Source organism: Lactuca saligna, chromosome 5, assembly GCF_052625555.1.
Source record: "Lactuca saligna cultivar CGN05327 chromosome 5, ASM5262555v1, whole genome shotgun sequence".
NCBI lineage: Eukaryota > Viridiplantae > Streptophyta > Magnoliopsida > Asterales > Asteraceae > Lactuca > Lactuca saligna.
In genome coordinates, this window is record NC_136421.1 from 26,760,068 (window position 1) to 26,769,849 (window position 9,782).

The following is a 9,782-nucleotide window of genomic DNA, read 5'->3' on the forward strand; positions in this document are numbered from 1 at the left end:
CTTACCTTGTTGTTGCTTGTGTTCCTTGGAACCTTGTGAGCCTAGCACCCCAAGTGTGATGCCTCAAATGCTTCACACAACACCAAATGCTCTTGGAAAAACTTATGAGAGAACACACACTTCTTGAAATCGGCCAAGCCCTCTTGTTTCCTTAGTGTAGCCAATTTTGGTGGAGAATATGATTCTTATATAGTGTTGACACATCTAGGGTTACACCATGTAAACCCTAATGTGTCATGACTCTTCATTTCCATGACCCATGGGTTTGTAACTCCCATGGAGCATCCATGGAGCATCCTATGGGTAGAACCCAACTTGATAATCCATGGAGCCTCTTAGCCCACTATACAAGATATGGATGATTTACATAATCAACCCATATATTTAATTAGTTCTCTTTTGACCACTTAATTAATTCTAAATTAATTATTGATCAAACTAATCAAATAATATTATTAATATATTAGAACTTATAATATATTAATAATCTCCAAGTGTTATTTCTCTCATTTAGTCTATCCAATTGCATGGTGCCATGCAACCCAAATGGACCATGCCGGGTCGGGTCAAGTACATACCAGAAATAGTTATGGACTTAGACACCATATCCAACATCATCATCAGTATCTCCCCCTTTTTGAGCATCATCAGATTTGGGACTAGAAGGAGGAGTAAGTAATAGTACCTCCTTGATTTGTTGAACATCAGCCTCAATTCGAAGCAGACGCTGACTGATGTCCCGAGTTAGTGACATCAGTTCTGAAAATGCTGAAGCCGGAAGTTGAACCATTGAGGAACCTGGGGCAACTGGAGAGCTAGGAGGCATCCTTGGAGAGAAGTGATGAGCTACTGGTGACGGATGCTCCCCCTGAGACTGATGCTCCCCTTGTGAGGGATGCTCCCCCTGAGATGGATGCTCCCCCTGAGGCATGAAATCCTGTGGTGCTGAGGAGACTTTGCCAGTGTCTGACATGACGTGGTGAGAAAGTTGAGGGGAGAAATGTTCACTATCATGATGGTCCACCTCTTGATCAGCATGATCCATATGATTACCATCAGTACCTCCTTCATCAGTGTCAACGGTGAGAGAGGGCACAGTGTATGGATTCGCAATCCATTCTCGCATCCTATCCAAGATTCCAATGTCAGTATCCAAAGGATCATCCTGATACATACGAACTGACATTCAAGGGCATTGAATTGGATTCCCAGAGTGAGAAAAGTATTCCGGGGCGAAGAATTTTTCGAACACCAAGGCAATCCAGCGTGGAAAGGGTACATGATCAGCACGCACATTTGCACGTAGAAGCTGAATAAGCTGATCAAAGAAAAGAGCCCCATAATCCAGTCTTTTGTTGAGAAGAAGGGAGCAGACAACTTGTTGCTCATAATTGCTCAGTTGGTCACCACTGCGAGACTTATGACCCACACACTTGCATAAAGCACCAGTGAAGAACTTCCAGCCTGGGGTCATGCACTAACGCAGAATAAGAGCTGATCGAGTGCTAGCTTTTGAATGATCATAGCCCAATTGATCAAACATGCGTTTACATCTTTCAATAGTAGGAGGTTCAGAAAAGGGTTCGAAAATTGGTAACCATAAAGCAGCACTGAGAAGTTCTGCGGTGATGAAGACAGAGTGTCTGCCATGGCCAATGGTTCCGGTGATGGCATTGTTTTCTTCGTTGACTGTTGCAGTATAGTAGAACTCACATACGTGTTCAGGGAAGAACTCGGATGGTAAATCACTGATGGCATATCGAAGGCGGCAAGAAGCCAAGAAATTTACGAAATCATCGAGTCCAAGACCTCGATGCACTTCTGGAATGTCAGGGTTGAAGATGACATTGCTGGCCTTGATGTGAATGGGAAGAGGAGGAGAGTTTGGGGCAGGAATGACCCTTCGAGAGGTTGAGGAGTATGTGAACAGAGATGCCGCCATTTGAGAGTATTTTAGAGTTCTAGGGTTTTGAGAGAGGTTCAAGAATTTTGGGAGGAAAAGATAAACCGAAGAGGAGAGAGGTTTAAATATGGAATGAAAAGGGTTTTTTAAAAGGTAATGATTATCTTGATTAAACAGATGATGATTATCTTCATTAATAAGAACGGCGCATCGTAGCAACCTGTCAGAATATAAAGTAGCCGTTGGAGAAAAGAGCCGTTGACTGAAGGGGAAGCGTTAATCAATGTTTGCGGAAGCGCTGAGCTTAGTGTCACAAATGTTACATGCTGAAAATGTTTCTCCGTCAATTCGAAGTACAGCTTGCTTATTCAGGGTTAGCAAGGTGATTGGTGCGTGTGATAGATACTAGTTACATTATCTAACCATCGGCACAGAGTGTTGTGACTTCATCAGTGAGTGGTTTATCTTACTGAATCATTAGACACTGAATAATAGGAGGGTAAAGAATGGATTGTTGCGTGTGATAAACCTTGGTGTTTTGGTCTAACCATCGGCAAAGATTTTTAGACTCTCATCAGCGTGTGTTTTGGCACACTGAATCACAGAGTTAGTGTTAGATTGGTGAGAAGAGGTAGTTGCGTGTGATAGATCTTGGTGTTTTGATATAACCATCGGCAAAGAGTTTCAAGTCGTTATCAGTGTATGGTTTAATACAGTGAATCATTAAACTTTTATTTAGAAGATTTGAAGAAGAGATAAGGATAAGAAATCAAACCAAAGTGCTCAGTAGCAAATATCATCAGTATGTTATTATCAACACAATGTACATCAGCTTATAAGACAAAATCAAACATTAGCACAATTAAACATCAAAATCAATTACACAGAAATCATTCCCAGCTCTCCAATAATGTGAGCAGTTGATTGAGAATCCAGTGCCTTTGTGAAGATATCAGCAAGTTGCTCCGAAGTCTTGACATGTTCAAGCACAACTTTTCCTTTTTCAACATTATCTCTGATGAAGTGATGTCTGATCTCGATATGCTTTGTCTTTGAGTGCTGAACAAGATTTTGTGTGATCTGAATGGCACTGGTGTTGTCACAATAGATGGGAGTCTTTGAGAACTTGAACCCATAGTCGAGAAGCTGATTTTGAATCCATAAGAGCTGAGCACAACATCTCCCAGCGGCAACATACTCAGCCTCTGCAGTTGAGATGGCAACTGATGTTTGCTTCTTGCTAGACCAGCTGATGAGACGGTTGCCAAGGAAGTGACATCCACCGGATGTACTCTTTTTGTCTAAATTGCATCCTGCATAATCTGAGTCAGTGTATCCATAAATTTCAAATGCTGAGTCGCGAGGATACCACAGTGCAAGGTTTTGAGTTCCATTTAAGTATCAAAAAATACGTTTGACAGCCATGAGGTGAGATTCTTTGGGATTGGCTTGGAATCAAGCACAGAGAATGGTTCCAAACATGATATCAGGACGACTTGCTGTGAGATACAAGAGGGATCCAATCATTCCTCGATACAGAGAGTGATTGACATCAGTTCCAGTTGGATCAGCGTATAGTTTATCAGTCTTAGATACCGGGGTAGATGCTGGTTTGCAGTCACTGAGAGAATACTTAACAAGCAGGTCAGAGATATATTTACTTTGGCAAATGGAAATACCTGTCTTTTGTTGCTGAACCTCAAGACCTAAGAAAAAGGTCATCTTTCCCATCATGCTCATTTCGAACCTTTTAGACATGATTTCAGCAAATTCCTTGCTCAGTGTCTCATTTGGAGAGCCAAAAATAATGTCATCGACATAAATTTGAACAAGAACCATATCTGAGCCTTTACTTTTTGACGAAGAGAGTGTTGTCGATTGCTCCTCGTCTGTATCCATTTTCAAGCAGATACGATGTCAGTGTCTCATACCAAGCCCTAGGGGCTTGCTTCAGTCCATAAACAGCTTTGTCTAACCGGTACACGTAATCAAGATGATCTTTGTCTACAAAGCCTGGGGGCTGACTTAGGAAAACTTCTTCTTCTAACACACCATGAAGGAATGCTGTTTTCACATCCATCTGATAGACAATGAAGTTCATGTAGGATGCGTATGCGAGAAACAGTCTGATAGCTTCAATGCGAGCAACTGGGGCAAAAGTTTCCCCATAGTCGATGGATTCAATTTGAGTAAACCCTTGAGCCACAAGCCTTGCCTTGTTTCGAGTAATGATTCCATCTTTATCAACCTTGTTACGATAGACCCAGCGAGTTCCAGTGATAGTCTTTCTAGATGGTCTTGGGACAAGAGTCCAAACTTTGTGCCTTTCAAACTCATTCAGTTCTTCTTGCATGACCTTGATCCAATCAGCATCTTGAAGAGCTGTGTGTACCTTGTCAGGTAAGATCATTGAAACAAAGTTAACATACATGCAAAAGTTATTAAGTACACTAGATCTGGTTCGGACACCATCATGAATATTCCCTATAATTCGATCAACAGGATGATCCCGATGTACAATGACTGATGTTGATTCCGGAGGAATAGATACTGACACATTATCAGTTTCAGGAGAATCTTCAGCTTCAAGAGTTTCATCAGCACCTAATGAATCATCTGCGGATGTGGCTGCAATATCTTGATTCAAGGAACATGGAACTGGAATGATAGGATCAGAGGAATCAATCTTATCTTCAACAGAAGGAGCTTCATCGAATGGACAAGAGAGAAGCTCTTGAAAGATAGAAGGAGAATGAGTGACTTTTTCATCAGTGTATGATTCCTCACCAAACTTCACATGAATGGATTCTTCAATACATTGCCTGTTCACATGAAAAACACGAAAAGCCTTTGAAATATATGAGTACCCAACAAAAATGCCTTTATCAGCTTTAGGTTCAAACTTGGATCTTGGGTCACGCTGATTTAGAATATAACAAATGCATCCGAACACATGAAAAAAGGATACATCTGGTTTTCGATCTTTCAGCATTTCATATGGAGTCTTCTTGTGAATCCTGTGAATTAGAGATCGATTCTGAGTAAAACATGTTGTATTGACAGCTTCAGCCCAAAAGGACATGGGAAGACCAGCATGAATCATCAAGGTTCTTCCTGCCTCAATCAGTGTTCTATTTCTTCGTTCAGCAACACCAGTTTGCTGAGGAGTACGAGGAGCTGAGAAGTTTTGTCCAATTCCTTTATGATCACAAAATTCTTCAAGAGTTGAGTTTCGGAACTCAGTACCATGATCACTTCTCAGTTGCTTGACTTTAAGACCTGTCAGTGTCTCATCTTTACGAATCAGTGAGATAATTTCCTGTGCAGCATGACTTTTCTTCTTCAAGAAAACTACCCAAGTAAATCGAGTGAACTCATCAACGATCACTAGAGTATACTTATTTCCACCTATAGAACGAACAGGAATAGGTCCAAACAGATCCATGTGGAGTAGATGAAGAGGGACTGATATACTGGAACATGACTTGGGCTTGAAAGAGGACTTGGTTTGTTTTCCTTGTTCACATGCTGAACACATCTTGTCTTTCACAACGCTAAATTTAGGGAGCCCTCTAACTAGATCTTGCTTGGAAATCTTAGATAGATTCTTGAAGTTCAGATGAGAAAACCTTTTGTGCCAAATCCAGTTGAGATTCGTCTGAGACTTTGTAAAGAAACATTGCATCAGTTCCTTGTCACTTGAGAACATGTCAAGAACATATATATCATCTTTTCTACTTGCTGAGAGTACGATGTTTTTGTCAGTGTTTACAACTCTTCCTTCCTTCTTTGTAAAGTGAACTTCATAGTTAGCATCACACAATTGACTGATAGAAATAAGATTGTGTTTGAGACCCTTAACATATGAAACGTTTTGAAAAACCACGTTGTTGCATTTGATATTTCCATATCCCTTAGTGACCCCCTTTCCATTGTCTCCATAGGTAACTGCAGGACCAGTTTTCTTAACATAATCTTCCAGGAGAGACTTTGATCCTGTCATATGCCTTGAGCAACCACTGTCTAAGTACCAAAGATGCTCCTGACCCTGCAGTGCTGAGCAACTAGTTAGAACACACTGACCCATTCGAAGATGGGTCATTCACAAAGTTATTTGAAAATAAATTATAACACTCCTTAGGAAGACAGTTTAAAGAGTTTGACTTAAGAGTCCATTTTTCATTCCTAACTTTAATATTTTCAGCTCTTGAGGATGATTTGTCAAAAGAACATTCACTGATCTTGTGAGAGGAATCACCACATCTGTAACAAATTCTAGTTCCAAAGTTCTTCTTGGTGAGCAAATTTTTTGATTTAACACATTTTGATATGAAAGATTCACCAATAGAGCTTTCAGTCCTTTTGTTAATCACTGAGTCACGACTGAGATCAGTGTCAGAAAGAATTTGATCAGTGTTAGGAGATGAACGGTCAGTATCTGATTTTGACTTATTCTCAGATGGATTGCAATCAGGGAAGTGCTTAAGTTGTTCATGAACAGCATGAAACACTCCATTAGAGATGGGAAAATCAATAATATTCTCAGTTAGAGGAGTTGGTCTAACAAGATGTGCAGGATAAGATGTAGGATCAATTCCGGTAATTTCAATATTACACTCAGTAATACCATCAGAATTAATAGTACAATATTCATCAATTAAACTTTGATTAACAAAAGAATTACTGACAAACTTATTTTTGAAATTGTTTTTCATCTCATTCATGGAATAGACCTCAGATTCCTTTTCTTGTGATTTAAAAACCTTTTCAGCTTCGGCAAAATTACCCCCAAGAATTTTTTCACAAGAATGAGGAATTTGAGCTGAGATAATATAATTGGCATTCTTATGAGATTTTGCCCAAGTGTGGAGCACAGTTTGTTCTTTAATCAAAAGATTTTTAACATCGTCAATTTCAGCAGACAAGGATGAATTTGACAAACTGGTGATTCTAAGATTTTCCTGAGTAGACTCAATAATGCTATTTTTTATGGATATATCAGTTTCAAGAAGATCAATTTGATTTTGTAAATTTCTTATGGTTTGATTCTTCTTAGAATTAATGACACCCAAATACTCAAACATTTTGATTTTTTCATTCATTGAATAGGAAACAAAGTTTTTAACTTGGTACATTGAAGAAGAGTCAATGTTGTGCTTTCTGGAATTTTCAGCATCAGACATATCAGTGTCAAAAGTACTCTTGTCTTTACCGGGAATATCGGGGTCCTCTATTTTGACCATGAGACACTTGACTTCATCATCTGATGACTCTTCATCAGTTTTCCATTTTTCTTCTTCAGCTACAAGCACTTTATGTTCCAAATTTTCAGCTTTCAGCTTCTCAATCAGCTTGTTGTACTTCTGCTTCCAGTATTCATCTGTGCCTTGTTTCTTTTGTTTACACTCCTTTGCAAAATGATCAGTGCTCCCACAGTTAAAGCACTGAGCCCTCTCTTTCTTATCAGCAACATGCTTTTTATCAGCTCCTGACCCTTTTGAGAACTTTCCACCAATCTTCTTTTGAAACTTTGAGAAGTTTCGACCTGATTTTTCAAAGGTCTTCACAATCAAGGCTGCACTAGCAACAACCTTTTCAATATCATCAGTTTCAGTTTTAGATGAATCAGTGTCTGAGTCTGCCACAAGCTTTTTGTTGGAGAACAAAGCTACAGAAGATTCACGCTGAGAATCCTTCATCAGTTCCGTTCATTGAAGCTTGGATTCTTCATAGTATCGAAGATTTCCATAGAGACTTTGTAAGTCCATAGAGTTGATCTTCTCGCTATTTTTCAGCACATCAACATGATTCTCCCAACCTGCACCTAGGGAATCCAAAAACTTTTGCACTAGAACAGTTCTATGCTTCAACTGGTCTAGTCTCCGAAGATCGTTAACAAGAGTATTAAATCTGTTAAAGGTTTGAGTCAAGGTTTCACCTTTCTTAGCAAAAAAATGTTCATACCTTCGGTTAAGATCATTTATTTGAGTAGCTTTGACTTCTTCAGTTCCTTCAAAAGATACAGTCAGCGTATCCATCATCTCTTTTGCTGAGATGCAATTTTGAACCAGCCCAAAGATGTTGTATGGCAATGAGTAGCTAATAGCTGCACGAGCACGAACATCCAAACCATGTTTTCTCTTGTCGTCTGTCGTCCAGTTTTCTTTTGGAGTTTTCTTCATAGTGCCATCAGGAACATTGTTTTTAAGAGGCTAACACATTGGAACATAAGGACCCTTTTCAACGATGTCCAGCATGTCTTCATCAACGAATTCCAAGGCATATAGAGCCTTTATTTTCCACATAGCAAAATTAGTTTCATCGAAGGGAGGGATTTTAGCAGAAGGATGATTTGACGAGTTTGATGAAGAAGAAGCCATTTGTTTGATAAAAGAAACCTGCTCTGATACCAATTGAAGAGGCCTTTAGATCAATCGAAATATCAAACAATGACTATAAGCAAGAATAGGAGAGATTCACGAAGAAAAACTTTCACTAAGAAATATAATCTCACAAAGAGATTATCGTGTGCACAAAGCGACGATTAGGGTTTGTGAAAGACCTCTCTATTCACAAACCTATACAAAACAATATATACTGCTATTCTAGACGATCCCTACAATTCAGGGATACGCCAGCTAATAAAACAAGATAACTAAGGAAACAGGATAAATACAAGATTAGTTACAACATGCTGAATAGACAACTATTACAAACTGAACTGCCGACGTGCTGGTGCTGACGCTGAGACATATGTTGACGCTGAGTTTGTTTCAAACATTATCATATTCCAAGGCTTAACCTTACAATGCTTCATCAATTCCTAAGTTGATGGTGTGTGATAAGGCGAGTAGATGTTCAGACCTTTTAGTTAAAATTTAATGCAACAAGTAACAACATATTTTCATTGATTTGTTTACTATAGCATCCCATCTTCCATTGCTTCCTATTACAACATTTTACTTTGAAATTTTACCCAATTATAGCAATGCCATTCAAATACATGAGATTTTCATTGGTATAATATATTGACATTTTCAAAGTATAATGTCCTAATAAGAAAGAAACTGAAAGTACAATGCCATGATTTGATAGGTTTTCTTTATAGAGTTCGATGCATTAATAAGATAAAAAAATTAGAATCATACAAATAAATAAAAGATAAAAATAGGATGTTATAGTATACAAACAAATGAAAGAGTAATCTAACTTCTTGCATTTCGCCATTTTGTTATCATGGGAAATCATTATTACATTCCCCCCTTTTGGTTAGGGTTAAACACAATAAATGGCAACATTCATTCGTTTCCTACTTTCTTTCTTCTTATTACCTGCCATTGCATTTGCAAAAATCTACCCATTTAGAGCACTTCATCCAAATACAAATCAACTTGGTTAACATTATAATGTTCTAATAAGAAAATAACAAATTGAAAGTACAATGTTTTGTTTGGGAAGACTTTTCAAAGTAGAATGTCGTAATAAGAATATATATATATATATATATATATATATATATATATATATATATATATATAGTAATGGAAATCATTGAAAGTACATTGCTATTTATTGCATTAACCCCTTTGGTGGGACATCTCGGACCATGAAGGATGCCATGGCTGCTTTAAATCAAGAATTGGTGGTGGAGGTAGTGAAGTTGGTAGAAGGTGATGGTGATGGTGAGGTCATTGATGCTGATTCCAATGACAGCAAGTGCGATTGCATATTAGATGTGTTATTTGTAACAATGAATCGCAGTCAATCTATCATTGTCATGAATGTGATTGATAAATTGTTTTCTGATTTTAGTTCCACTAACTTCATGGCAAATATGTTGTGTGGGTGAATCTAGGAGTTTGCATCAATGAAAAATGAG